At 43.5% G+C, this 26,752-nt stretch overlaps 2 long non-coding RNA genes across 4 annotated transcripts in view; one reads left to right on the top strand and one right to left on the bottom strand.

Annotated features, from left to right (window-relative positions):
* The window catches only part of LOC113976204, a 41,749-nt gene extending 24,318 nt beyond the window's left edge, over nt 1–17,431 (bottom strand). For 2 of the 3 annotated variants that reach the window (XR_003537041.1, XR_003537042.1), the window contains exons 1-2: nt 17,398–17,431; nt 17,144–17,217 (exon numbers count right to left, since the gene is read on the bottom strand). This is a non-coding gene — a long non-coding RNA (uncharacterized LOC113976204). Of the gene's footprint in view, nt 1–10,933; nt 11,091–12,032; nt 12,109–17,143; nt 17,218–17,397 lie in introns of those variants that run through there. The other variant, XR_003537040.1, reaches the window with a different exon arrangement.
* Nucleotides 17,432–17,725: 294 nt separating this feature from the next.
* Nucleotides 17,726–20,305, top strand: LOC113976198. Its single transcript, XR_003537033.1, has 3 exons — nt 17,726–17,811; nt 18,357–18,442; nt 19,494–20,305. It is a non-coding gene; the product is annotated as an uncharacterized LOC113976198 (long non-coding RNA).
* Nucleotides 20,306–26,752: the final 6,447 nt, after the last annotated feature.

The raw sequence follows: 26,752 nt of genomic DNA, 5'->3' as shown, positions 1-26,752 counted from the left end.
GCAGATGAGGAAGCAATACCCACAAAGGGTTTAAACACAGAGGCTTTAATAGATTCCCCAGTTCTCTTTGGTTCTGCAATTCTGGCCAGATAAACAGGTGCAAAAGTTCCTGAAAACCAGGGTCAGCAAGATGATCCAAGATTGTACTTTAGTACTTGTCGGTACATCCAGAAGCATCTGGATATTAAAAGCACCAGGACATCAGGGAAGGGACTTCTGGAGGGATCTGGTGCAATCATCTTCTCCAAATAGGGCCAGCTCAAAAGCTGGATTAGATTGCTCTGCCTGTCCAGTTGGGTTTTGAATGCCTGCAAGGATGTATATTCTACCACCTTGGGGGACCTCTTACACTACACTGAAGACAAAAATACTCATCACAGGGAACAGTCATGCTGATGGATTACTTATATTTCATCCATGTGTTCAGTCTGGATTTTCCCATTGCCATCTAATTCTACCCCAGCCTTGTTTTGGTGTTGGTTTTTTCTCATGAAACAAAATAAGACCAACCCCTTTGCTTATCTAGAAGTTTTTCGCCATGAATTTCTGCTCAGAGATTCCATGGAGATAAGAAAATTCCACAGGCAACCACATAATAATGTCAGTATCAATCATCAAACACATTAGAAGAAAAAATCTCTTCCAATATGTCAATGCAATAAACAGTGATCAAATTCCACTCGATGCAGGCCATGAAGACTTGCTTGTACTTCCTCATGATTTTTACATGATAACTGCTTAAATTTAAGGGAACTGTCCTGCCCTATTCCCAAAGGAAGGAATCAAAGAACAGTAGGTATTCAACTAAATAATCAGGAAAGATAATTCCCTCTCTTCCCAGGGACAAACGCACAGTCATATAACCTACAAACCAGATAAATGTCGTTTCTAGGTTGCTTGAATTTTAAGAGTATGGGCTCAAATCCAGCAGCAAGCAGGCTCAGGAAATGAGTGCTGCTTTGTGATGGAACAATGTCTGTGCTTTGCTGTAACCAAAGCTGGATCAAGATCCCTCAGATTCATTTCAGACATGGCTGTTTAGGAGAAAAAGAAGTTGCTTGTAAGTAAAAAAGCATATTCCAGAAGCAGCTGCACACCCAATGCTCCCTGCAAGCACAGTAGTGCCACGGCAAGAGTCACTTCACCACAGCTCCTGGAGTTACACTGCCCTGCAAAGTGAGTGACATTCCCTTCAGGATCCTCCCTTAGAAATCCACCATCCCCGGAACCTTGGGAAGGGAGAAAGTTGAGCTTCATGGTGAAACAGTATCTCATTTTGGCCTCAATAACAACTGTTTAAATACAAACATAATATGAAGGCAAGTTTTCCACAGAGAACATGGCTGTGATGAAACAAAAATTATATTACCTGCAATTGTTGTCCAATTTCTTTTCAGGAATTTTTACCAATGGCCAAGGTATCCTGTTGGACTCTCACCTATATAGGTGCCACTAACCTTTTCCCAGCCTATGGGGTTTTTTTACTTGTTTACCAGTATATTCCACGATTCCACTGCCAGTTTCCTCCAGTGAAATTAGGAAGTTTCTCCACCATGCCATCAGCATTCCCTAGTCTAGGGAACCTAAGAATTGCACTAGTAGCATATTTCTTGCATTAAAAAAAAATGAGAGACCAGAAGGCTAAATTCCCTAGAACTATTTCCACAGACTCAGCACAACATTTTTTATTTCAGAAGTAAATATTCTAAAATCCAATTTCATCTTCTACCAAGATTTCTATGCAATATTAATATGCATAACAGATTTTCCTAGTATTGCTTCCACTCCTTATCTTTTCTTCCACTGCACTTTTTCTTTATATAGTTATTATTTAGAGCGGAGAGGCTTCTTACATATAGGGCCCAAAAAATAACATTTTGATTCCCAAAGGCCTTCTGGTGATATGGTAATACAGATAATAGAGACAAAAATTCTCTGTGGAGCTTCTCAATACAGTATTACCCACTCACCCCAAAAATTTACAGCATAACTCTCTTTTTCCTAATGCTGGTATTCAGGAGACAATACAGGAATGACAGAATTTAAAACAAAAAGACAGATGATGCAGACATTTGTCACACAGTTCTTCCAGAGGATTGTTACACGTTCTCATTCTACTTTTCTTCTTCCCAACATAACTCATTTGATTTGAAATGCTTTCGTTCTGCCGGGAACCTGTACCATGAATTCCTGACTCTTTTTAGAACAAACCATGCCCTGTACATTTTAAAATAGGGGTTTCTATTCCACAAGACCTCAAAACCCATCTCCACTGCCTGCAATCTGTAATAAAACTTAATCTCTTCACTCCACTATCTCTTCCAGCCAGATACTAGCAGTATTCCCATCCTGCGTTACTGCAGCATTTTTCCTGGGATCTCTCAAAAATTCCCACCCCACCACCACGCAGGTACCTCTGCAGTACTTCCACATCCACATTCCTCAAGTGTTTTCATTGTATTTCACAGCATCTCCGAGTCTCACCAGCACTCCCCAGCATTCCCTCAGCCCACCTTCTCTGGAGACAACACAACACTCACTAGCAGAGCCTGAGCTCCTTCATCTCCTTGCCAGAGAATGTGGAAAAGAGGACAGAGAGTCTGTGTAAGAACTAAAAGGGAACTGAGCACTAAAAACCCCAATGCTCCCATTTCCACAACTGACTGATGCTCTAAACATAATTTCTGTTGGGACAATATATTTAAAATGTAGTAAGTACATAAAAGAGCTTGATCTTAGTTTCCATCAAGGGGCAAGAGACGCCATCCAACAAGGCTATACTGAACTTTCTAGACTAAAAAATTTCCTCTCAGTTCCTTCTCCAAGAGATGATGTCACTGCTATTGGACAGGTTAATTACAAGCAAAGGCTGGAGGCCAAGGGTTGCTCATCCTTTGATTTTATCAACTGGCTCAGGTCTTGCAGGTGCCACAGGGGGTGGACAGGTTAGTCCAAGTCACCTTAACTCACCTTCATTCACCTACCCTCCTCCCAAAATCCTGAGCATTATGAAGAATTGAAAACAAAATCAAGTCACAAAATCACAGAATGGGTCAGGTTGGAAGGGACCACAGTGGGGCACCTGGTCCCACCTCCCTTCTCCAGTGGGGTCATCCCAGAGCACATGGCACAGGGTTGTGTCCAGATGGTTCTGGAATATCCCCAGGGAGGGAGACTCCACACCCTCTCTGGGCAATCTGTTCAGTGCTCGGTCACTGCACAGCAAAGAAGTTCTTCCTCATGTTCAGCTGGAACTTCCTGGGCATCAGTTCCTGCCCGTGGCCTCTTGTGCCATTGCTGGGCACCCCCGAGCAGAGCCTGGTCCATCCTCTGCCCCCTCCCTGCAGACACTGACACACATGGATGAGGTCCCCTCTCAGTGTCTCCTGTGGAGGCTGAACAGCCCCAGCTCCCTCAGCCTTTCCTCCTCAGGGAGATGCTCCAGTCCCTGAATCATCTCTGCAGCCTCCTCTGGACCCTCTTCAGGATTTCCATGTCCCTCCTGTCCTGAGGACCCCAGGACTGGACACAACAGGACCTTTGCTGTTCAAGTGAGGATGCTAAAATTCACAGGGTGCTCAGATCAGTGAACATGGGAACCACTATAACTCACCCAACCTGTTCACTATTGCTGCTTCTGCTTGTACTGTTGGCTACACTGTCCTCTCAGGGCCAAAACCAGTTGCTGTGTGTTCAGTTGTATAACAAGTCAAAAGGGTGGTCAGTGAAGAATCAAACTGTCTCCATCAACATTCAAACCATTTCCAACAGCTTATTTCCTTCTAGTTTCTCTCAGAGGAAGTTTATATCATTTATAGCCCAGTGTATACTGATTTCTTTTGTTGCCATAAGCCATTGTAAATCTAAACCTAAATCTCCCAGTACTCTTCTGACACATGCTTATTTTGAGAGCATTAATTTATTTATTTTTTTTTTTAATTCAGGAGAACTCTAAAGCTTATGATAGGAATACCCTGATAGTTACTAGATACATTTTGTTCACAGCAGTACTGTTGGATGGACTATGGTTGTACTCCTGTGTATTTCCACTTCTACTTTTAGCAGTGCTTTTGGATTTTCTTGTTTAAGAAAGATTTCACTGCTTTGTGTTGGAAATATAGAAGTCCACAACCTTTAAAGAAGGATACAAGAAGTATAGCAGGACTTCCCAAAGTTCAATGTCCAAGTGCCGAGGGACTCAAAAATGTGGAGGAAGGGGATGTAGGTAGAGCATCTACACACTTTTAAAGGCTCAGAAAGAACACAGTACATTTTCCCTGTTACTGGCAAGCACTTATTCATGGTATTTAGAGCATAAATAGTGGCAAAGTGTAGCCAATAAGCTGGTTTTGAACCACTGCTAAAATCAGTTATATTTGTGGTGTAAAACAGACCAGAAGAAGGCCAGAAACTAGTCTATAGGCAAAATTAACATATTAGGATGCCTACATTAAACCCTGCTAGAGTACCTATGTGCAAAGACCTGGCATTTGTCAGGACTACTGTGATTTTTAGGTTCAGGATGCCAGAGGGGCACCACCAGGGTTCAAGACACTGAGAATTATACAGTCCTCTCTCTTGCCACCTTCCAGCCCTTGCTCTCACTTCAGAGGGAAGCTTTGATCAAACAAGGATCATAGGCAAAAGGCTGGTGAAACCCCAGATGGAAGAAGGCCAGTGCAATTAGACACAATCCTGCTTTGTAACTCATGATGTTTTCCCTAAGTAAATTATTGCTAATTTGATATAGTAGGAAACACAGCTGATGCTTTTGAAAAAAAAAAAAGGCAAAAAAACTCTGCTAATAAAGGCACAGGGCTACAGACCACAAAAAGACTAAGCCATGCTTAAGAAGCAGCAATATTAGTGGATTATTTGAGTACCTGAATTTACCCCATGACCACAGCTTTCTTGAAAGGTGCACAAGCCAACTAGGGAAGGTGAATGGATTGAGAGAAAAATCTGTAGGGAAGGAAATCTGTATTTAAATAATAAGATAAATGAGTGTTGTGACTGTTAATAGTACATTTTCTTAAGGCTACCCATCAAAACATTATGCAGAAATAGATTTCGTGTCACCAGCACATACAGATATCACAGAATCACAAGATGGGTCAGGTTGAAAGGGACCCCAATGGGTAATCTGGTCGCACCTCGCTGCTCAAGCAGGATCAAAATATATAGCCTAGATGGCAAGAACAAGACGAGCTTGAGCAAAGACCAGATCTCATACAGTGTTTCAAACTTTTCTAAATGTTGTTTTTAAGACTGTGAACTTTTGGGCACAAACCTCACAGCTCTAAAATAAAGAAATGCACACACACAGAGTTCCAGCTGTGGGATCAGCAAACCCAGCATATCACTTACACCGAGTCTGTAGAAGATCATTTTTGAAGAGGCAGCTTGTGCCCCCTCACTATAGACCAAATGTTCCACTCTTCCCTCATCCAAATTTGAGATACAGATGAATTCATCTTCCTTACTCCCTGTTGCGCAGAACAGGTTGTTCACTAAGTGGAAAAGCCCTTTGGAGTCTTTATTAAGGGAAAATAAGGGACAGAAGCTCGCAATTAATAACAGTCAACTCCTGGAGTGACAATGACTGTGGCTTGTCCTCTAAGTTACTGCTTTCCCACCCCCCACAGAGATCTAAAAATCGTGCTTTTTTGTTTGCATGCTTTCCATCTGCTGCAAAGACGGAAAGAAGGAATATTCCACATGCATTTCTCCCACCATGAATGAGACGTGAGAGAAGCTGATATTCATATATTAGCTGTGCAGCAGCATCCAAAGACTTCCCTCTGGATCAATATCCACTGGGAAAGGCTCTCTGTCAGCTTCAATACAATGTTGTTTATATCTTTAGGCCCTGATCCTTGAAAAGTTAGTGTAAATGTCTGTAAAGAGCACTCTTGACTTAAAATATAAGCATTAGGATTTTTAAGCACTCATCCAAAGACATCAGAAAGATGCAGAGGTGGGGACACATCACAGTTAAAGACCAAGACTCTCTTTCTCAGACAAAACACCACAACTTCCAACCAACCATCAGTACCTCACCTCCTCAGCCTTCCACACTTGTGTGCTACCTCTGTGCATCAGTGGGGGACAGCACCATTTCCTACTACCTAAAAAACCCATTTTATTTATTCTATAACACATTTGTTGATTTATTCCCTCCTTTCCCCCAAGACAGAGAGAGAAAAAACCAAGCCACCCAACCAGCTCCACAGCAGTTTCTGATACACCTTGAATGGTGTGAGGTGGGAGGACAAACGTTTATTTTGACAGATGCCATAAGAAGGAAAACCCCGAACAGTCCTCCAGGAAAAAAAAGCTCCCACTGAAGCAAGTATGTGGAAAGTACTTCAGCCAGAGACTGGGAATCTGCTGAGACCCCCCCTGCAGTGCTGCCTCCAGCTCTGGGGGCCCAGCACAGCAAGGACATGGAGCTGTTGGAGCGAGTCCAGAGGAGGGACACCAAGGTGATCAGAGGGATGGAGCAGCTCTGCTGTGAGGAAAGGCTGAAAGAGTTGGGATTGTTCAGCCTGGAGAAGAGAAGCTTTGGGGTGACCTAATGGTGGCCTTCCAGGACCTGAAGGAAACCCAGAAGGAAGATGGGGAGAGACTGTTTCCAAGGGCTTGGAGTGACAGGACAAGGGGCAATGGCTTAAAACTGACAGAGAAGAGGTTTAGATTGGATATTAGGAAGACATTTTTGCCTGTGAGGGTGGTGAGGCCCTGGCACAGGTTGCCCAGAGAAGCTGTGGCTGCCCCATCCCTGGAAGTGTCCAAGGCCAGGTTGGATGGGGCTCTGAGCAACCTGGAATAGCGGAAGGTGTCCCTGCCCATGGCAGGGGATTGGAATAAGATGGTCTTTAAGGTCCCTTCCAAACCAAACCATTCTGTGATTCTCTGAATGTCAAAGAAATGCTGATTTTTCTGTAAGGGCATTAAAAAGATTGGGGAAGTGGGTGTCTGCATTCATGTTTTGTATGTGCTTTAGTAATAGGGACTGACAGCACACAAATCTCTTTGCTGGAAACTCACTTCACATATCCAGAAATTCCAGTAAGTGTTGTTTGCCATGTTAAGGAGTGTCTCCCTGGTTGCCAAATCACATCCAACACTCGTACAACTTACAGAGCTGCTTGGATTGGATTTTGATCAGCATTAAGAACTTCAGATTAACCTTAGTGTCTATGATGGTGCATATGGACTACACTTACTCAAACGTTTCTTTAATGATATCCAAATCCTTTGTTATGAGATTAGCAAGTAATTATCCTAGTATCTTCATCTACAGTGAGCCCACCTCACACACTTGCATAGCTTGGGGATCACCAGGCTTTGTGCTCCAAATGGCAGGAGGAAAAAAAAATAGACCTAAGAGGGTTAGGAAGCCAACTGGCTCATTCATAGGCACCAGAACAACAACCCCTTCCCCCAACAGTGCTCAAAGATACAAACCCTCCATTACACACATAAGGTATGCACAATTCTACATGTATCTATATTCCTTCTCAAGTACAGTGGCACACACACATTCTGCTCCTGTGGGTGCTTGTTACTACCAAATTGCAAAGCATTAGTGGACTTCCCTCCCACCTCCCTATCTTTGACAAAAATACTCATCTGACTCATTCTTTAAGAAGTGCTCTCTTCCACCTCAATCTGGTGTATTTTTGATAGAGCACGTAGCTCAGCCTTCCTATTTTTTAATTTGGTGGGCTCATTTCCATGGGGATGACTGGAAGGTCATTGAAAAGCACAATCTTACCCCTCCCTTCTACTACCCCTATTTGAGTCTACTCTGCTTCCCTCCACATTTTCTTTTCATCCTTTCTCTCGCTGCACTTGTGCTTGACTAGTAGCCCATGTTTACCTCTACAACATTCTCCTGAATCATGCAAAATGTGAGAGCTAATATTAACACAATTTATGACAAGGGAATTGGAGAACAGAGAAAACCATGTCACACTCTCCATCTCACCACCCACTCCATCTCAGGTCCTTCTGTGGCCTCAGCTAAAGCAGTAACTGAGCACTTCAGTGCCTATCACTTAGAAGATTTATCCTTACGAGACTCCATGTAGAAATGCATTCATACATCTGTTTAAGTTAGCAATGAACCATTAAGCATGAGCCAAAAAGAACTCTGATGCTTACAGAGAGACTAAAAAAAAATGCCTAAACCGCAAAAGATGGTTCTGAAATGCCACCACATCAACTGAATCACAGGCTCTTTTATAGATGTTTCAAACGTGTGCTCTACAGCCTCCCAGGTACTTAACAGGTCATCTGGGCCTGCTCAAAGTGACTGTCATTCTTTATTAGGCTGAAAATTTGCATCAGACCTGTATCTAATCTCTAACAGGTTTTAGGAGCCAGGGATAAGATTTACCCTGGTTATCTCTAGCAATCTATGGGCTCACTAGAACATCTCAGCCAGTCATCTGAACTCCCATTACAGTCACCAGAGTCAAACCTGTTTCTGCAACATGATCCACTTATTGTCGGGGCAACACTTAAGGTTGTCACCCAGCAATTCCTTTTCCTCTCAACTGATTGTAAAGGTCACTTAAAGGGAGCCCAGTGAAGTGCTTATAGATGTCTATAAAAGACATTTTTTTTGCAGCAACCTGGTCTAGGGGAAGGTGTCCCTGCCTATGGCAGGAGGCTTGGAATGAGATGATCTTTAAGGTCCATTCCAACCCAGGCCATTCTATGATTCTAAGATTCTATTATTAGGTAATTATAAGAAATACATAGAGCAACCAGCTTGATGATATTACCACCAAAAGAGTCCTAGGCTATGTTATATAGGAGGGTATCATAACATAATCAGTTCTGTAAATAGAAAATACCAGAAAGATACTAAGCTATAACCACCACTATCTATATCTTGCATCATTAGACAGGCAGACTATCAAGTGATGAAGAACAAGAACTGTAACCATCTCCAGGAATTTGGCATCCTCATAGGACAGACACAGGATGGAGAATAAAGTGGGAGTCTACAACTAAAACTAATGGATTTAGGTGCAAAAAGAAAATGACACAAGTGTCATCAGAAATGCCCTAATGGCAAGGGCTGGAAATATCTCTTGAAAGGGGAAAGGTTAGAAGCAATACCGCATCAGCTACTAAAAAAGTCTGAAGAATGCCCTGGAAGGAATGATAATCTCATTATGTGGGTGGGAGATAGACTGGGACACACAGAGATCATATTGTCTGGGAGATAAGGTTCTCCAGAGTAATCAGGTCTTTCCAATCCCAAACTAATGAAATGCTGTAATTCTCTATGTTTCCCTAAAGAATATCTATATCAGCTGCTAAAAAGCAGCAGGTTTGAAGCCATAAGGCAGGACAGTCAATCCTCAGCCTCAACTGGACCAAGCAGAATTCCCCACACAGCACTTCCCATTTGCTAAAGAGCAACAGCAAACAGTAATTTAAAAGCCCAAACCTGAAGTAAAAAGCTGCAGACAGTTCTTCACAAACTCTGTGGTTCTCCTGGAGGCAGGTACTTGTGTTTATCCAATATAAAAAGCAGTCTACATACTCATCTTTTCTTAAAAGGAAGAAAAGAGGTAACTACTACAGGGATATAGGTCATGTTGTTACTTATAAAATGGTGATTCCTGTCAATATTTCCACTATATTCCCGAACTTTCATCAGTGACAATGACAGACTGAGTGGCACAAGTTTCAGGTTTCTGTTCTGCAGAGCTGTACAGGGCAATTCTGAGGAAACTCAAGACTTAAATACCCAAACAGTCACCTTCAGCAGAAGCTTACTCCAGGTCAGATCCTGTCTCAATGCACTGAGAAGGAACCCAGTGGGTTATTTTCACTCCTAATCACAGACTGGCTGAAGTTAACAGGGACCTCTGGAGGTCATCTGGTCCAATTCCCCTGCTCAAGTAGGACCAGCTACAGCTGGCTGCCCCAGATCATGTCCAAGGATGAAAACTCCAAAACCTCCCTGGGCAACCTGTGGCAGTGCTCAGTCGCCCTCACATCAAAAAAAACCCCAAAAAGCACACCAGTTTTCCTGATGTTCAGGGAAAACTTTGTGTTCCAGTTTGTGCCCGCTGTCTCTGGTTCTCTCATGGGGCACCACTGAAAACAACTGGCTCCATCTACTTTACCCCTCCTATGGCATCAGTAAGAACCCCCGAGACCTCTCAAGATTTACAGCACTCTCAGCTTTTCCTCACAGGAGAGATGCTCCAATCCCTTCATCAGACTCTCTCCAGCACATCCACGTCTTTCTCGTACTGGGCCCCCAGAACTGGAGACGATATTACAGGTGTGGCCTCACCTGTGCTAAACAGAGGGAAAGGATCCCCTTCCTTGACCTGCCGACAATGATCCTCCAAATACAGCTCAGGATATTTCAGCCTTCTTTGCCACTGTTGGCTCACGTTCACCCTGGTGTCTGGCAGGTCCTTTTCTGCCAAGTTGCTTTCCAGCCAGTCAGTCCCCAGTAAATACTGGTGCATGGGGTTGTTCCTTCCCAGATCTGCAGGACTTGGCACTTCTCCTTACTGGAGGAACTCCATGAGGTTCCAGTCAGCCTGCCCAGGTCCCCCTGGATGGGAACACAACCCCCAAGCACATCAGCCTCCACTCACAGTTTTGTGTCTGCTGTGGGAATACTCTGCCCCATCATGCAGATCATTAATGAAGATGTTGGACAGGACTGGACCCAGTTACTGCCAGTTACTGGCCTCCAAATTAGACACTTCATGCCACTGACCACCCCCTTCAGCCTGTTCTCAGTCTACTCATCCAACCCACCCTCCATCAGCTTCACTGTGAGGGAAGCAGCTTTAAAAGCCTTACTCAAGCCTAGGTAGACAACGTCCACTGCTTTCCCCTCATCTGCCAACCCAGTTATTTCACCACAGAAGGTTGTAAGGGTTGGCCAAGCACAGCATCTCTTTCATTAATCCATGCAGCCTACTCTGGATCACCTCCCTGTGCCTGGAAATAGCTTCCAGGATGAGTTTTTCCATCACTTCTCCACACATCAAGGTAAGCATGACCAGTCTGCAGCTTCCTGGCTTCCTTCTTCTTGCCTGCTAATGTAAGGGAGTGGGAAGAGTGTGATGATACCCTTTTTAAGAGAAGAAAGCTGACAAGTGTCTGGCATCTCCCCTGTGTTCCAAAGAGGGGAACACTAGATCCAGCCATACAGAGAGCCCCCAACAACATTACATTGGTAATTTGAGGACTTCATTGCCTTGCAAATGATGTTCTTCAGTTTGAACTTCCCCAAAAGTGACTACTTTTCCCTCCACAGGAATAAAAATGTATGACATAAAGGCATATAGCAAGAAAACAATAATTTTATTCTCAGGAAAACAAGGAACTCCACATGCTGATAAGGACATGGTGTGGTAGGCCAACATGGAAACAAAAAAGCATATAGAAAATTAAATAATTAAGAAAAGGCATCTTAGATTTAAGAGCTATTCCTTTTTAGAAAGCAGATGGTCTGGAATTGGAAATAAAATCAGACTTCTCCCTGACTGCCCCATCCCCCATTACTTGATTAATTTTTCTCAAAGCATTTGGATGTAACTGAACTCCAGTATTTGAATCAGCTACAAAATAAACACGTCTTCTTGTCCTTAGGCTGAGCTACTGCATCTTGTAATAATATTCCAGTTGAAGTCTATTCAGTGTAAGGATTATTAATATTTTCTTTTATTAACATTCCTTTGGCTGAACTGTTTGGGGTCAGCTAAAAATGTTTTTTTTCAGTAAGAAGATATTCTGGATGAAAAAAGGTGTTCTATCAGTTGAGGAGGCAAACCCAGTGAAAACAAAGAAAAATAAATGATGAATAGTTGGATATTTTGATTGCTGTTACCAAAAAAGAATTACAGTATCTGGCACTTTTTTGTGTTTGGTCGTTGGGGTTCTTTTTTGGGGGGGTTGGTTTTTGTTTGTTTGTTGGTGAGGTTTTTTTACTTACAAGTCCAGACCAAAAATATGTTTTAAATATTTTTCTCAGATACCTGAATTAGCAGATTCTCTCAGTTTAAATAGATCCATTTCTTCAAGTCCACTTGGAAATGTGCACCCAATCAGTTGCTGCCAGGAAATTATTCATTACTTGCAAGATGAAGCTACAACCAATGGCACAGCTATTTCTGCAGCATTATTGATTACCAACAAAGATGACAGCTTCATGCATCAGAGCATGGAGAGTGAAGTGCTGCCCTGTTTTCTGTTTGCACCAGAAGAACCACTCAGCATTATCTAAGTGGGATTATTACCTGACTGGCAGCAAGAAAGCTTGATGAATCATTTTTCATTCCAAAAGTCATTAAAATGTGAAAGGGCACTACATTAGGTCCTTCCAAACAAATCAGTGGAAAACCTTACTTCTTCATGGAAGAACCTCCATCAGTATCAAATTTTATCTTCTACACAGCACACTGCAAATCCAGCCTGCGTGCCAGAACAATTTCTACCCTCACTGGTAAGCAGCTAAAGCTTCTGTCAACTCCTTAGGAGAAAAGTTGCTCTCAAAACCACAGCTGGGACTTGCATAAAAGTTCAATTACCTCTGAGGGGCTAAAACTACTCCTGGGATTCAGGAGGTTCCCACTAACTTAAGCACAGAAAAGCAGCGCTGCCATCAATAGAAAAGAAAGCCCCTTCCCACTTAGATCCCTGCACAGAAAGTATGCAGCAAACCCAAAATTGCTTCTGTGATGCATTCACACTAACTGCAAACCCAGCCTTTCCAAGAAAGCCCTGATTAAGTGCTGGAGACAAGCCAGATAGAAAATGAAGCATTTCTATGAAAATGATAGTCACTGATTCACTTCTATTGGCTGCAAAGTTGTTCGTTTAAAGATATTTCATTCCCACCACACATTTAAAGTAAGCAGGTACACAGAAAGCTTTAGGACTTCTTTACCCTTTCTCCTTCTCCCTACTTCCTCCCCACCTCCCTCAGTTCTTAAGCTTCTCTCAGCAACTTGCGAATGGTACATCCTTCTACTGCTGTGCACATCCACCAATTCCCTTTTTCCAGCAGAACTGTGGACGAGCATGAGCTGGGCATGGAATCACAGAATGGTTTGGTTTAGAAGGGACCTTAAAGATCATCATGTTGGGGTGGGCAGGAACACCTTCCACTATCCCAGGTTGCTCAGAGCCCCACCCAACCTGGCCTTGGACACTTCCAGGGATGGGGCAGCCACAGCTTCTCTGGACAACCTGTGCCAGGGCCTCCCCACCCTCACAAGGAAGAATTTCTCCCTAATATCCAATCTGAACCTCCTCTCTGTCAGTTTGAAGCCACTCCCCTTTTCCTGTCACTCCAGGCCCTTGGAAAAGGTCTCTTTCCATCTTCCTTGTGGGCTCTCTTCAGGTACTGGAAGGGCCCAACTGGGTCACCCTGAAATCTTCTCTTCTCCAGGCTGAACAACCCCAATTCTCTCAGTCTTTCCTCATAGCACAACTGCTCCATCCCTCTAATCAACTTGGTGTCCCTCCTCTGGTTCAGCACTGACAGCAGAGGGAAATGGTGACTTGGACAGCCTGGCCTCAGCATTTCAGAAGAAGTTGATTTTATTGCCTCTTGACTACATACTGCATCTGCTACATCAATAAATTTATCGTGGGGATTTCGTTTGCCTGCTTTTGACCAAAAAAAATGAAAGCATTTTCTTGGGAAAGAAAAACCACCAGGTACAGTCTCTAAAAATGGGCCATTTTCAGCCAATTCAACTTAATTCATAATTCATCTTAATTGATGAGACAAGGAGTCTGTATAAGCAAGTGCATATTAGTGAAAAAGTAAAACGACTACAATGAATCACTTAATACATCTTCATGTGAAGTGGGGAAAGTATTTCTCTGACAGTGACTACTTTCTGTGAGAGCAAGGCAAGCTGCCCTGCAGAATGGAGCAGAGCACATCCTGCAAGCTCCAACCCCACACCTCCCACAGCAGGGGCTGCAGCTGGAGCCTCCCAGCAGCTATTGCAGTGCAGTACTTTCAAGGCAAGATCTCAGTGACCTTCAGAATCACCAAATGGAATCACAGAATCATTAAGGTTGGAAAAGACCTCCAGAATCATCGAGTCCAACCTTTGACCGAACACCACCTTGTCAACCAAACCAGAGCACTGAGTGCCACGTCCACACATTTCTTGAACACCTCCAGGGATGGGGACTCCACCACCTCCCTGGGCAGCCCCTTCCAATGCCTGACCACCCTTTCAGTAAGAAATTCTTCCTCATGTCCAACCTGAACCTCCCCTGGCACAGCTTGAGGCCATTTCCTCTTGTCCTGTCCCTTGTTCCCTGGGAGCAGAGCCTGACCCCCACCTGGCTACAGCCTCCTGTCAGGGAGTTGTAGAGAGTGAGAAGGTCCCCCCTGAGCCTCCTTTTCTCCAGGCTGAACAACACCAGCTCCTTCAGCTGCTCCTCCTATTATTTACTCTGTAGACCCTTCCCCAGCTCCACTGCCCTTCTCTGGACACCCTCCAGCACCTCAGTGTCTTTCTTGTAGTGAGGGGCCCAGAACTGGACACAGGATTTGAGGTGTGGCCTCACCAGTGCCCAGCACAAGGGGACAATCCCTGTCCTGGTCCTGCTGCCACACTATTGCTGGTCCAAGCCAGGTTCCATTGGCCTCTTGCCCCCCTGGGCACATGCTGGCTGTTCAGCCACTGGCAACCAGCACCCCCAGGAGAATGTTATGGGAGACCCATGTGAGGCTTTGCTGTCACTTAAAGGAACACTCTTCACTTTTTGCCCTGCCTACACCTTTGGGTACCCGTTCCTCTCCCACTCCCCCATTTTCCACCACTGCCACTAATGTTCTGTGTAGCAACTGGATCTAAAGAATTATGAAGCTGGAAACCAGTTTTCAGCCAAGCTCAGGGAGCCAATCTGACTCACAGCACAACTTCAAGAACACCCAAGTAGATATGGGCCCGTTGGTAACATTAGCTGAGCGCAGGCAGAAGAACTGCTCCTTTTGGCAGCAGATCATAACTCAGTCAGGGTAAGCTGGCTGTGAAGCCACATTCTCAGCCAAATACTTCTTTTAACTCCTCTCCAACAGCTGGAGCCTCAAAGCAATGTACACTTAGCCAAGAGGTTGCAGATCTCCCTGGACTAAGGACCACGTCTTCATGTACCTTTATACTACCCCCAAAACAAAAAGGCACCCGAGTTCAAGTGACCTTCTTGAGCCATCTCAGCTTTCAAACATTAAATTATTATAATCACTATCCTAGACCCAGGCTGATCGTGCCTCATCAGAATTCAACTCTTTCTCCCGTGCAGAAAACTGGCATATGTTTTAGGAGCATGTTTCACTCCTAAGCATACCCTGTCCCCAATAACCAAGATCTTGGTTCTTTTCCCTCTGAACCCTATTAGGGCTTTCTGCCATCTGCTAGTCTGTGACAGATGCTTGTGTAACTGACAGATCAAGCTAAATATAAGATATCAACACCCCCGTATGCTCTAAACATTCCAAGTTTAGTATTCCTATTGTACGTGAGGACTAAATATAGCAAGATAAAACAAAAACATCTTTATGTTGAAGTATTCTTAAGACTGATGACACCTCAGCACAAGGCCTCCAAAACTGAGCAGGGAAGGGTGGGGACAACATCTCCCGAGGGCGTTACTGGGAGATGAAAAGCCTAATTTCCAACGCTGTAGCAAACACTTCCCCCAAATGAGGATACTCTGTCCTGACCAGCAGCACGGTTGAACTTAGCTATGTTTACCACCATGGCTACAAAGCCAGTGTGCCATGGAAGCTCCCTGTTGGAGAACAGCACTGCAGACAAGACCAGCTCAGCCTGGGAGGGGACTGTCATATTTTCTAGGCCTGTAGGCCAGAAGCAGATGTTTCTCCTCTTGCTCAGCAGAGCAAAGCTGGCCTCTTTTCCAGGGCTCCAGGGACCCACAGGGGTAGAAAAACTATCCTGTTGTCCTTCCCCAAAGCCACAAGGCTCCTGTGTCCTCAGGGACAGGAAAATCAAGGAACAGAGACCCTCTACAGGCTGAAGAACACCCAGCAGCCACAGAAACTACTGTCTCTGCAGAGCTTTTCACCTTGAAGTAATTCACAGTGCCACTTACTGCGAACAAAACCAAGTTGCCTCTTCTGACTCTGCATTTCAGTTCCACTGAAGACAATGACTAAACTTTGGGTGATTTCAGCGAGCTTCAGAGTACAGCCCAAAGGGCTGAACACCCATCTCCAACCACAGAGAGCTGGCTAAAAAGCAGGATACTGTGCACCATTAACCAGAAAATCCTCCCTTCCCTACCAGTTTCTTAAACATAAAGCACAATCACATTGAATGAAACAGTGAGGACACTAAAGAGTTACATCTCATTTTATTACAGGTCTCCCCTTCTGCATGTTGATAGAAGTTAACAAGCATGAAAATATCCATATGAAAATACCCCATTTCTCTGAGCACTCCTGTGCTTAAAACAGACAAAGCTACCTGCTGCATACATTAAAATTCTACTCAGGACAGCCAGTCAGTAAACCAGGACAGCAAAAGACAAGCCTAGGTACCAGCATACCTTCAACACAAGTCAGACTGAGCCTAAGTGCCTCCTGCCAGAGCTTCAGGTGAGCTGTCAGTGCATATCTGGTGTGTGGTGGAAGCCTCAAGTGATCAGGTTAATTAAGTCCTGTTAGCGCCCTCAGGATTATGACACCAAGCACAGGAGGCAGCAACAAATTGTAAACAGAGACACAGAAAATGGGTAGGCAAAATTCCTGCACCGTGTTCAACACATCAAAACATTCCAAGGGCTGACAGACAAGGAATACAAAGCCTGGGCTGAAGTAGTTTGTACAACCCAAGCCTCTCTGCACCAGAAGAACGTGATGTACAGCACTGAAGTCCTCAGAGTTCACCTGCCCCTCCAACCCTGGCAGATCCCACAGTGTAATCTTTCCCCTGCAAATCATCTGCAGAGCTTGCTTTGTTCCTGGCATGCAGAGGATAGGCAAGGTGATTTCTGAGCTGCAAGATGCAGCTCCACGTCTCAGAACAACTTGTGATGTCTTGCTGTCTCCCATCCCTTTTCACTCACGTAGCACCTATTCCCAACACAAAAATGTTACCTGGAACTGAGTGAGTTTTGGCTGGGTTAATTGTCTTCACAGTAGCTGCTATGGTACTATGTTTTGAATTTGTGCTGGGAACAGAATTGATGACACAGGGGTGTTTTAGTTCTTGCTGAGCAGGCCTTGCACAGAGCCAAGGCCTCTTCTGCCTCCCACCCACCCTACCAGTGAGGGGCTGGGGGTGCACAGGGAGTTGGGACAGGACACAGCTGGGACAGATGATCCCAGCTGACCACAGGGATATCTCATACCATATCACACTGGCTGTCCTGTGCAGGGCCAGGAATCAAACTCTGGTGATCCCGGTGGATCCCTTCCAACTCAGGATATTCTACGATTCCATGATTCTATGATCTCACCGTGCTCAGCAACAAAAGCCTGGAGGAGGAGGAAGAGGAAGTGGGGATGTTTGGAGTGAATATGTTTGTTTTCCAAGTCACTGTAATGCCTGACAGAGCCGTGCTCTCCCAGAGATGGCTGAACACTTGCCTGCCCATGGGAAACAGTGAATGAATTCCTTGCTTTGCTTGCAGCCCACGAGTTTTCTCACTTTTACTCTCCAATTCTCTCCCCCACCCACTGTGGCTACCGAGGCTAAACCGTGGCAAGAGGTCATCTAGACCAACCTTCTACTTAGAGGAACTTCATTATCAATGCTAGATCAGGTACCTGCAGCTTCATCTAGCCTAATCTTGGGAATTTCAAAGGCTAGAATTTCCAATACCTCTCCAGATGACTCATTCCAGTGCTAAACTACCCACACAGTGACTTCTTTTTTTTTTTTTCCCTAATGTCCAATATGAACCTTCATAATCTCACTGGGGATTTTTCTCCATCTCAATATTATTTCTCTTTCAGGCAGCTCCCATCCTTATCCATCAAACTCCCACACTAACACACACCACCTTGCCCTTATATTTTCAAAGGTTTATATAGGACATACAGCTGGAAAGTTCCTGTTAAATATGACCTAATTTGGTTCCAAGTTTAGCACTACCAGGACATTTTCAGGGATGGGAATTTCACGGGTTTGTGACTGTGCAGCCGTGTGATTTTATGAAATAGCATCCAAGTGCAGCATTTTCAGCGAGGCACTGCAGAACAGGATGTTTACAGGGGATGACTATTTTCCAGTGTTTCCAGGGTCCCCAAATCTATCAAGGACCATTTGGCTGCCTCACACCAACACAAATTTGTGATTCTATTTCAGGCCTGCCTCCATCACAGAAGGCCCATGGAGCTGTCAGACACCTACAGCATTATTTTGAAAGCATCACAGAGAGACTGTGCAGAAAGGTTAGGAGATCTGAGCATCAAGTGGAATACCAGCCCTTCCAAACATGAAAGAAGCAAGCTGGGCAAGTCCTGCCTCTACGTTCTCAATGGAAGACAATAATCAAAGGAAAGCTGCAAACTGTGAGGATATGACTGCCCTTGGTCACACTGTGCAGCTACCTTTGAATCCAGAAGGACCACAAGAGAATCTACCTCTGAGATAATGCAGTGGTACCTACAGCATTGTTTTACTTCAGAGGAAAAAAAAGCCCCAGACCTCAAAATCCACGTTAGAAAGATTTGATTCTATATTCTGACATGAAGAACAAAATGAATGGGCATAAGGAGGCAGGAGATGCAGTGTAGGTGATTCTCAGCAAAGCACTTAAGAGAAGCAAAAAATTATGCTTGAAATATAATTTGGACATAATAAGTGGATTGAAATCCAAACATAATTGCAAAAATGAACAGTGGCAATGAGCCACATGGTATCAGAGAGCACTAACACCACCTTGGAGGTGATAAGAGCCTCTTAATTCCAACAGTATAAATACCTGGATTTCAAAGGATTCTTCACCGAGTACATCAAGGCTAAAGGAGATTCATGGATTTCAAAACAATTTGGCATATTTAGGCAATGAAAAACTGGGTAAACTCTGCTGTCTGATAAGGCCAAGCTGCCTGTATCCTTTGCAGGGTTTGTCTACACAGGGAAACGTGAGTGGGCAGAGAGATCCACTTAACCAGGGAGCTACGAAAGCAGTTTTACAGCCACATCAGAAATGAAGTGCCCAGAAGTCAATGAACTAATTTAAGACACAGCTTCTCTGCAGACATAAGTCCATGTCTACATAGTGCCTTAAATAGCACACAGTATGGATTCTCCAGCTGGGGCTGTGTAGACACGCTGCACAGATACCTCAAATTATTGCATTGATTTCTGGGATCATCTCCACTGAAAGCAGAGAAGGAATCTGGAACAATTCCATTCAAGTGTGACAAAAAGACCTCAAGGGCTCTATTTATGAAGAAGTTATTTCTGCCCTAATTTTACTCTCCTTTTTGCTTTCAGAGATCTGCCCAGTCTCTCTCACACAAAATGTTACATCAAGTCCTGGTAAAAAAGCTGAGGGAAGTGACAGACATCTGCCATGCACCTTGAAGAACCAAAGAGCAGAGTAGGGAATTAACTGTCACTACAGGAAAAAGTCACAGTAAAAAGACACTGGGGAAAAGAAAACACAGGATGTCACACTTTCCAATGATTAAACACTTTCTGAAGATGTTTGAATGCCAAGAGAGATTGCTGAGGATTTTTGCATCCCATGTAAAACCAGGACAACTGGGAACTGCAAGGTTCCATGCTCAAAGGACTGGATTTGTATCTTTTAGATGTATTAATCAAGAGTTACTTTTAAATGAATGGGCAAGCGGGAGTTCATGGAGCACTGAATTTCTTTAGGTCTAATCGCTAAGCTGATGGGATTTCCATTACAAGAAACTTATGGCTTCAAGCCATGTAAACCCCGAAAAAGATCAAAATATTAATCATTTAGTCTGACCAACAATTATCCATCAAAGCCTTTTTCAGCCAAAAGATGGATCAGAAGTTGAGTTAGCTTGTCCATAAAATGCTGATGTTCAGAGAGTCTCTAAAGCCTTTGGGATTTCTGACCCTCCAGTAAGTTCTATTTTCTCTACATGACAAGATCTGCTCCCTCCCCCACAGCAAGCAGAGCAAGATGTAGCTGAACTGGAACTGTGGGAGGTGGTACCCTCTGGAGAAGCTGTGCCTGTGTTTCAGCAGATCTACCCAATCCCCTTCATAATGACTTCAATAAATCAGGGAGCTCACTATAATGAATCTGCTAAATATGTGAACATTTTTTTTAGCTCCCTTTCACCCTCATTTTTGACTAGAAGTCAAAATAGTTTTTTGTTTGGGGATTTCTTTTTTCTTTTTGGGCAGCCAAAGGTTTTCTTCTGCCAACAAGAGAACTCTTGGGTTTGTTGCTGAAAATTTCTGGAGAAAAGAGAAAGCTTCTACTTCAAATCATGTTTTTGCTTGTTTCAAAAGATCTTTCCAGCTAGTTTTCTCTAGCTGGGATTTTTATATTGTTGAAAGTAAGTAAACTGAGGAAAGTGAAAGCTCCTCACTCTTCTACTTCAGTGGCTGGTTTGTGAAAACATCCATATTTCCAGAGTATTGATGGAATATCCTTTAGGCCAAAGTTTCATGTCTCTTCTATCTGATAAGCAGGGAAGTTCTGTGACACACCTGCTTTGTGTGACTCCTGACCCCTTCTTTATTTTCTCTTACTCCTACATTCATACCAGAACTTCTGCACCTGGACAAAAACACCTACCCCTCCTTCTGCTCCTCTGGAAACTAGTTTTCAGGTCAAAAAATTCCCTAAACCAAAAGAATCTAAGCATCCTTTTTTTTTTTCCTGATTCTGCAGAAACTGCTGGTCCCAGATTAGGATGAAACTCCCAGCCTATAATTTTGTCCATATTCTCTTTCATAGACAACGATTGATGAAAAATGAAGATATGAGTGATTTATGCCTGGATTTTAACGGTGGCAGCATCTGTTTCACACTGCCATCAACTCAGAGCGATGTTTCCACTATCTCCTCAGGCTATGATGAATATAATTTTCCAGTGTTTGCCTGAATCCCACACAGCAGTAATCAGCAATTATCAAAAGCAGCAAACACAAATAATTAAGATATTTCCATGACATCCAAGCACAGTCTCCTCTGGGATGTGTGCCTCACACTGCAGTGGGTAGAAATGTTGTCTGTACCACCCATGAGGGAAAGAGAACCTTTATCTCCATTTCTGGAACCCAACTCAAGCAACTTGGACAAAACAGGGGAGGTGAGGCATCCGAGTGATTTTACATTTTCAAAGGAAACCAGGGGCTTAAAAGTGACAACCTCTGTTCCATAATCAGCCTTGTAAACATGGGGCAGCACAACCAGTGGATGCAACAGCATCAATAACCTTTAGAACCTCATGTCATTGACATTTACTTTACTACTTGACACAATTACATATACTGTGGCAGATCAGCTGATCAGTCAGTGTCCTTCATCCCTTCACTACCAATTTCTCACAAATACAGTCCAATACCAAGAGATTTCAGTCTTCATTGTGCTGACATGTTGTTTATTAGTCACATGCTCCTGTTGTCTGCTCTAGTTTGGGCTCCTTGGTCATTCCTGTAATGCACTGCAGCCAGGAGTCCCCATAAAACTTTGACCCAGAGGATTTATTTTTGTTAGTGTGTAATATTTCCCACTGCTACAATTAGAAGGATACTAAATAAGCATGCTTATATATTCGAGTGTACTTATCTCAAACTTTAATGAATAATCAGTGTATACTGAATGGGTGGGAATGCTTACTGACAAACCTACACACCCATCATCTCCCCTCTTCTCTCTCCAGCTTATTTCTGCTGCTAGAATCACCAGAACCAATTTGCACCTGCTGTAAACTGGCATCGCTTAGTGTAAATGAATGGACCTACAGGAGTTCCCATTACCCAAGACCTTTTAGGTTCCCTATAAATCTAGCAGGTTTGATTTGACCACTGGTCTACTAGAAGTCCATTCCTGAGAACATCTCTTCCCAGAGAATTTGCATCTTTGCTCTTCTCTTATCAACATCTCTGCTTTAATCTTTACGTGTGTAAATCTGCACAGAACCAACTCAGTTCAAGGAAATTGAATCAGCATCGGATCAAACAGGTCTTGCCCATGCTAATAATTCCTTCAGGGACTAGAAACATGAAAAATTTTGCCTCCAGATTTTGCATTTGTTTCTTGCCTTGACCAAGGCCTTGACCCTGTATCAAAAGAAAGATATCAAAAAAATGTGTGCGTTTATATACATATATATATATGTTTACGTATATCTATATATCAAGGGTATTTCTCATAGCTATAATTACCTGTTTAACTTTTGAAAGAGACACTGAACCTCACCTTTTAGGTTTTAAAGCAATCTCTATGTACCAGGAGCCAGGATGAGACTGCACATGGGAATATATACAAGGTGACTTAGATGGCCCTACATGTATATTCTCTGGGCTTCCTGTGCACTGAGGACAGACACCTGGACTCCCAGTCATACCAGCCTGGGACTGATTCCATGGTCCAAATCTGCATAGATGTGCAGAGATGGGCTTCCAAAAATGCCTCTGTCTGAATTCACAGTTACTTGTGATCACACTGCCCCACTTGTGATCACACATCCCACAGAGATGATCAAAGGACCAGCAGCATCTGTCATATGCTCTGGGAGAGGCTGAGAGAGCTGGGACTGTTCAGCCTGGTGAGGGAAAGACTCAGGAGGACCTTATCAGTGTGTATAAAACCCTGATGGGGGAGGATGTAAAGAGGACAGTCAGACACTTCTCAGTGTCACCCAGTGACAGGACAAGAGACAAGGGCCACAAACTGAACCACAAGAAATTCCACCTGAACAAAAGAAAAACACTGTTTTTAAATGTGAAGGTGATCTGAGGAACACATTTCTCAGAAAGGTTTGAAGTCTCCATCTTTGGAGGTATCCAAAACACAACTGGACACAGTCCTTTGCAACTGACTCTAGGAGATCCTGCTCATAGCATGGAAGTTGGACTAGATGATCACCAGAGATTTCTTCCAAACTCGGCATTTCTGTGGTTCTGTACTACTGCTGAGCAAAAAAAAAATGGCTTTCAATGTCTGACCCAACACACATGAAAACAACACTGCTCCTCATCCCTGAGAACCACACCTGCTTGTTGTTGAAGGGTGCAAAATATCCCTTTGTGAGTCAGTATGTTAATTCCCCCTCTATCCTCAGACTTCAAACACAGATGACCGTGTCCTTGGATAGCCAAAGTGAGGAAGCAGAAACAAGTAAACCAGCTTTGTCTTCCCTACATTAAACTTCCCTTCCCTGCTTTTGGCCATGCTACTGAGCTGCATCACTCCAGAGCAATGATCCCTCTCCTCTAACTTGGACATGGTCATGACCCAAACCAGCTGCAAGCCACTTAAATCACAGAGGACGTATGTAAACAGGATCAGCTTGCAGCTGGAAAAAGCGTATTTTGCCCTCTGAGAAAGGGTAACTACCACAGGTTATGGAAATATTTGTAGAAAACATCAATTCTGAAACTGGAGACACGAGGAATGAGGAGGGAAACAGTGAGGAGGCAACAGGAAGGGAGGGCAAGGACTAAGATGTCCAACACAATTGCTCTTTATAGTGTAGCATTTCTTCACCTTCCTGAGCAGACAAAACTGTTGACCCCATGAGTCACACAGCAAAATATCCACATGGCCCAGAGCTGCAAGTCAAGGACCTTAGTCCTAGGAGAACTGCAAAGAAGAGGAGCGCTAGGAGTAGTTTCCATCCATCTCTCCTCTCCACTACAGAATGAGGATGGGGCACAGCATTCAGTTTTCCTGACTCGCTCATTTTGCCACGGGAAGGAGAGACAGATTCCACAGCCCTGCTGCCTGCCATGTGATGCAGCCCCATGACAAGATGCAGGCCCACACTCCCTGTCAGCTGCATGTGATTAAAGGGCCAACCAGTGGCCAAACTCTGCCTCAGCAGTGAGGGCAGCCCGATCACTTACCCCTCGTTGTGATTCTCCTCCATGGGCTGAAGTTCAGGTGACCGCACGGACGACAAGAAAACTCCCATGTGCCCTAGAGACCAGCACATCAGGAATTTTCTGTATCTCTATGGGCAAGGACTCTGAAGAGTCAGGTCATAAACTGTGAGTACCCAAGTTTTCTCAGAGCAAATTGTCATGTGTGTTGTACAGTGTATTTACAGATATGGCTTTTTTACGTAGCTATTTATGCTACAGACTGGGAAGGCTTGAACAATTACTTGGTAGGCTGTAACTTGGTCACATTATCAATAGATTACAGTGTCTCTGCACAATATTTATGAATAGAGAGACATTTACCAAATCCATCTCCTAGCAGACCCACAAAACAACTAGAATCTTATTACTTCTACTGAGCTATACTTCATGTTACTCTACAGAAACACCGAAAGAAAGAGTGCAGCAAAGAATAAACCACTCTTCTATTCACCCAATAAAAAGTATTACCTGGAAAAGTTCAAATAAATGAGAAATAGCATGACCTTTTTTTATCTCAGTTTCCCCATCAATCACAATCTCAGCTCCCACAGAGACGCTGCTCACACAGGTTGTAAATCAAATGAGTCAGAGAGCTTTTCTCCCATTTATCCATAAAACACCTGCCTCACTCCAGATGTTACTGAATAGTAATAATCAGAGAGGGCTTTATTTGAAACACTAATCACCAAGATTATATTAAAAAAATAAAAATCCTTGTTTTAACCCATGTTTTTAGTGTAGTCACACTCTGGGATCCAGGGCTTCATTTTACCTGGTGCTTCACACCAACAGTTCCTGTCTTAAACGGGTAGCAAAGCACACAAATTTCATCTGGACTAACTACAGAACACCACTCAAACAAGAACATCCACTGCTTTTCTGCATGTCATTGTTAATGTAATTCCTGCCCAGTAACATATTAAGAGGTGCTGAACTCAACAGGAATTTAGGGCACTTGGAAAGATCAGCTCGGAAACGCACAGGCATTCACAGACAAATGCCCTCAATTGCTCCCTGCTGCCATAAGCTGCTTTGTACTACGATTTCATGGCTGATTCGTGCTCATTCACTTCAAACTGGTAATCACACAGGGCCACTGGCTTCCCTGGAACTCAACCTATTTAAACCACTTGAGCATCTAAGTGGTTCTTAGCCTGCCTCCCTGCTACAGAGCTGGTGGCTTCATTCCCTCCCTTGACACCTCCTATAAGGGCTTGGAGTGACAGGACAAGGGGGAGTGGCTTCAAACTGACAGAGAGCAGGTTTAGGTTGGTTTTTAGGAAAAAATTTTTCCCTGTGAGGGTGGGGAGGCCCTGGCACAGGTTGCCCAGAGAAGCTGTGGCTGCCCCTGGATCCCTGGAAGTGTCCAAGGCCAGGTTGGATGGGGCTCTGAGCAACCTGGGCTAGTGGAAGGTGTCCCTGCCTATGTCAGGGGGTTGGAACTGGATGATCTTTAAGGTCCCTTCCAACCCAAACCATTCTATGATTCTATGGTTCTGTGATTCTCCCCCACCCTGAAACAAATCAAAAAATTCCTTGGGATGTATCTAATAACTTTCTGTGAGATGTAGAGGAATCAAGTCACACCCTACCAGCCACAATGCTCTGAAAAGATCCAGCTGGTTTGATTCCTTTATCATCATCACTGCTCAGCACCATTTCACCATGGACAGTAAGAAGTCCTGAAGCTGGGTGTAAGTTTCAGTACAGTTTAGACTGCATTTGAGAAGATTCACTTCCAAAGTGCATGTAGGTTATGTTTGTAGAAAAAAAATGCTGGTATTTATTTTTAACAATGTCCTGCACAAAGTAAGATACTCAAGCAGATTTAAAGTATTGCAGCAGACATCTGCTGTGAGAGAAGCAGTTACTTTCTTCTATTACACTTCCAGATAATATTAATCTATAGGATGTTTTAGGTTCTCTTGTAAAAGTAAATAAGGCCTGGAGCACATTAACTCCCACTACAGTAAATCATCTTTTTGATACTGCTACACTAGCTTTATCAGGGGAGTGTTAAAAAATTCTGGAAAAGAGCAGGAATTAACAAGTTATCTTCCTCTGTAGATGTCCTCACGAAAGCTGACATTTTCCATGTATCTTAGATAATATCAAATTAATTCTCCAGCTGTCACTCATGTTTTTCGTAAACTGTTCCAAGTGAAATTCAAATCTATGCACAGTGAAAGAGAAGAATTTAAGTTGTCACTAAAACAGCACCATGGTTTTGAGACCTATGGGCAAAATAAAGGATGTTCATGTATATATTTCATTGCCTCCAATTTTTAATTTTATTATCTTAAGCATACGTTCTCTGTGATCACAGAACACTGTCCAGAGTCACAATACACCAATAGAGAAAAATACATTTAGTGTCACTTTAACACATCTCTCCTTTAAAAGAAGGGGATTTTTTCCCTACTTATTGTATTACAGTGGTACTTGATGGGCAGGATTCTTCCCTATTGGCCAAATGAAAGTTCTTATTTATGTAAAACTTTCCCAGATGTGAATAGGAAAGAGAGACCCTCAGCTAGTTATTCAGAAGAAATGAGTAATGTTGACTTGCACCAGGGAGTTTTTAATTTTATACAGGAGCAATGAGCTGCATAAGATGCTGGCAGTGAGGTCTCAATTCCCATGTTCTTCACATTCCTTTTGGAACCCAA

This window comes from Neopelma chrysocephalum, unplaced genomic scaffold, assembly GCF_003984885.1.
Source record: "Neopelma chrysocephalum unplaced genomic scaffold, ASM398488v2 Primary Assembly neopelma1_149, whole genome shotgun sequence".
Taxonomy (NCBI): domain Eukaryota; kingdom Metazoa; phylum Chordata; class Aves; order Passeriformes; family Pipridae; genus Neopelma; species Neopelma chrysocephalum.
Note: the sequence above shows the minus strand (reverse complement) of the source record. Positions and strands in the feature narration are given on the sequence as shown.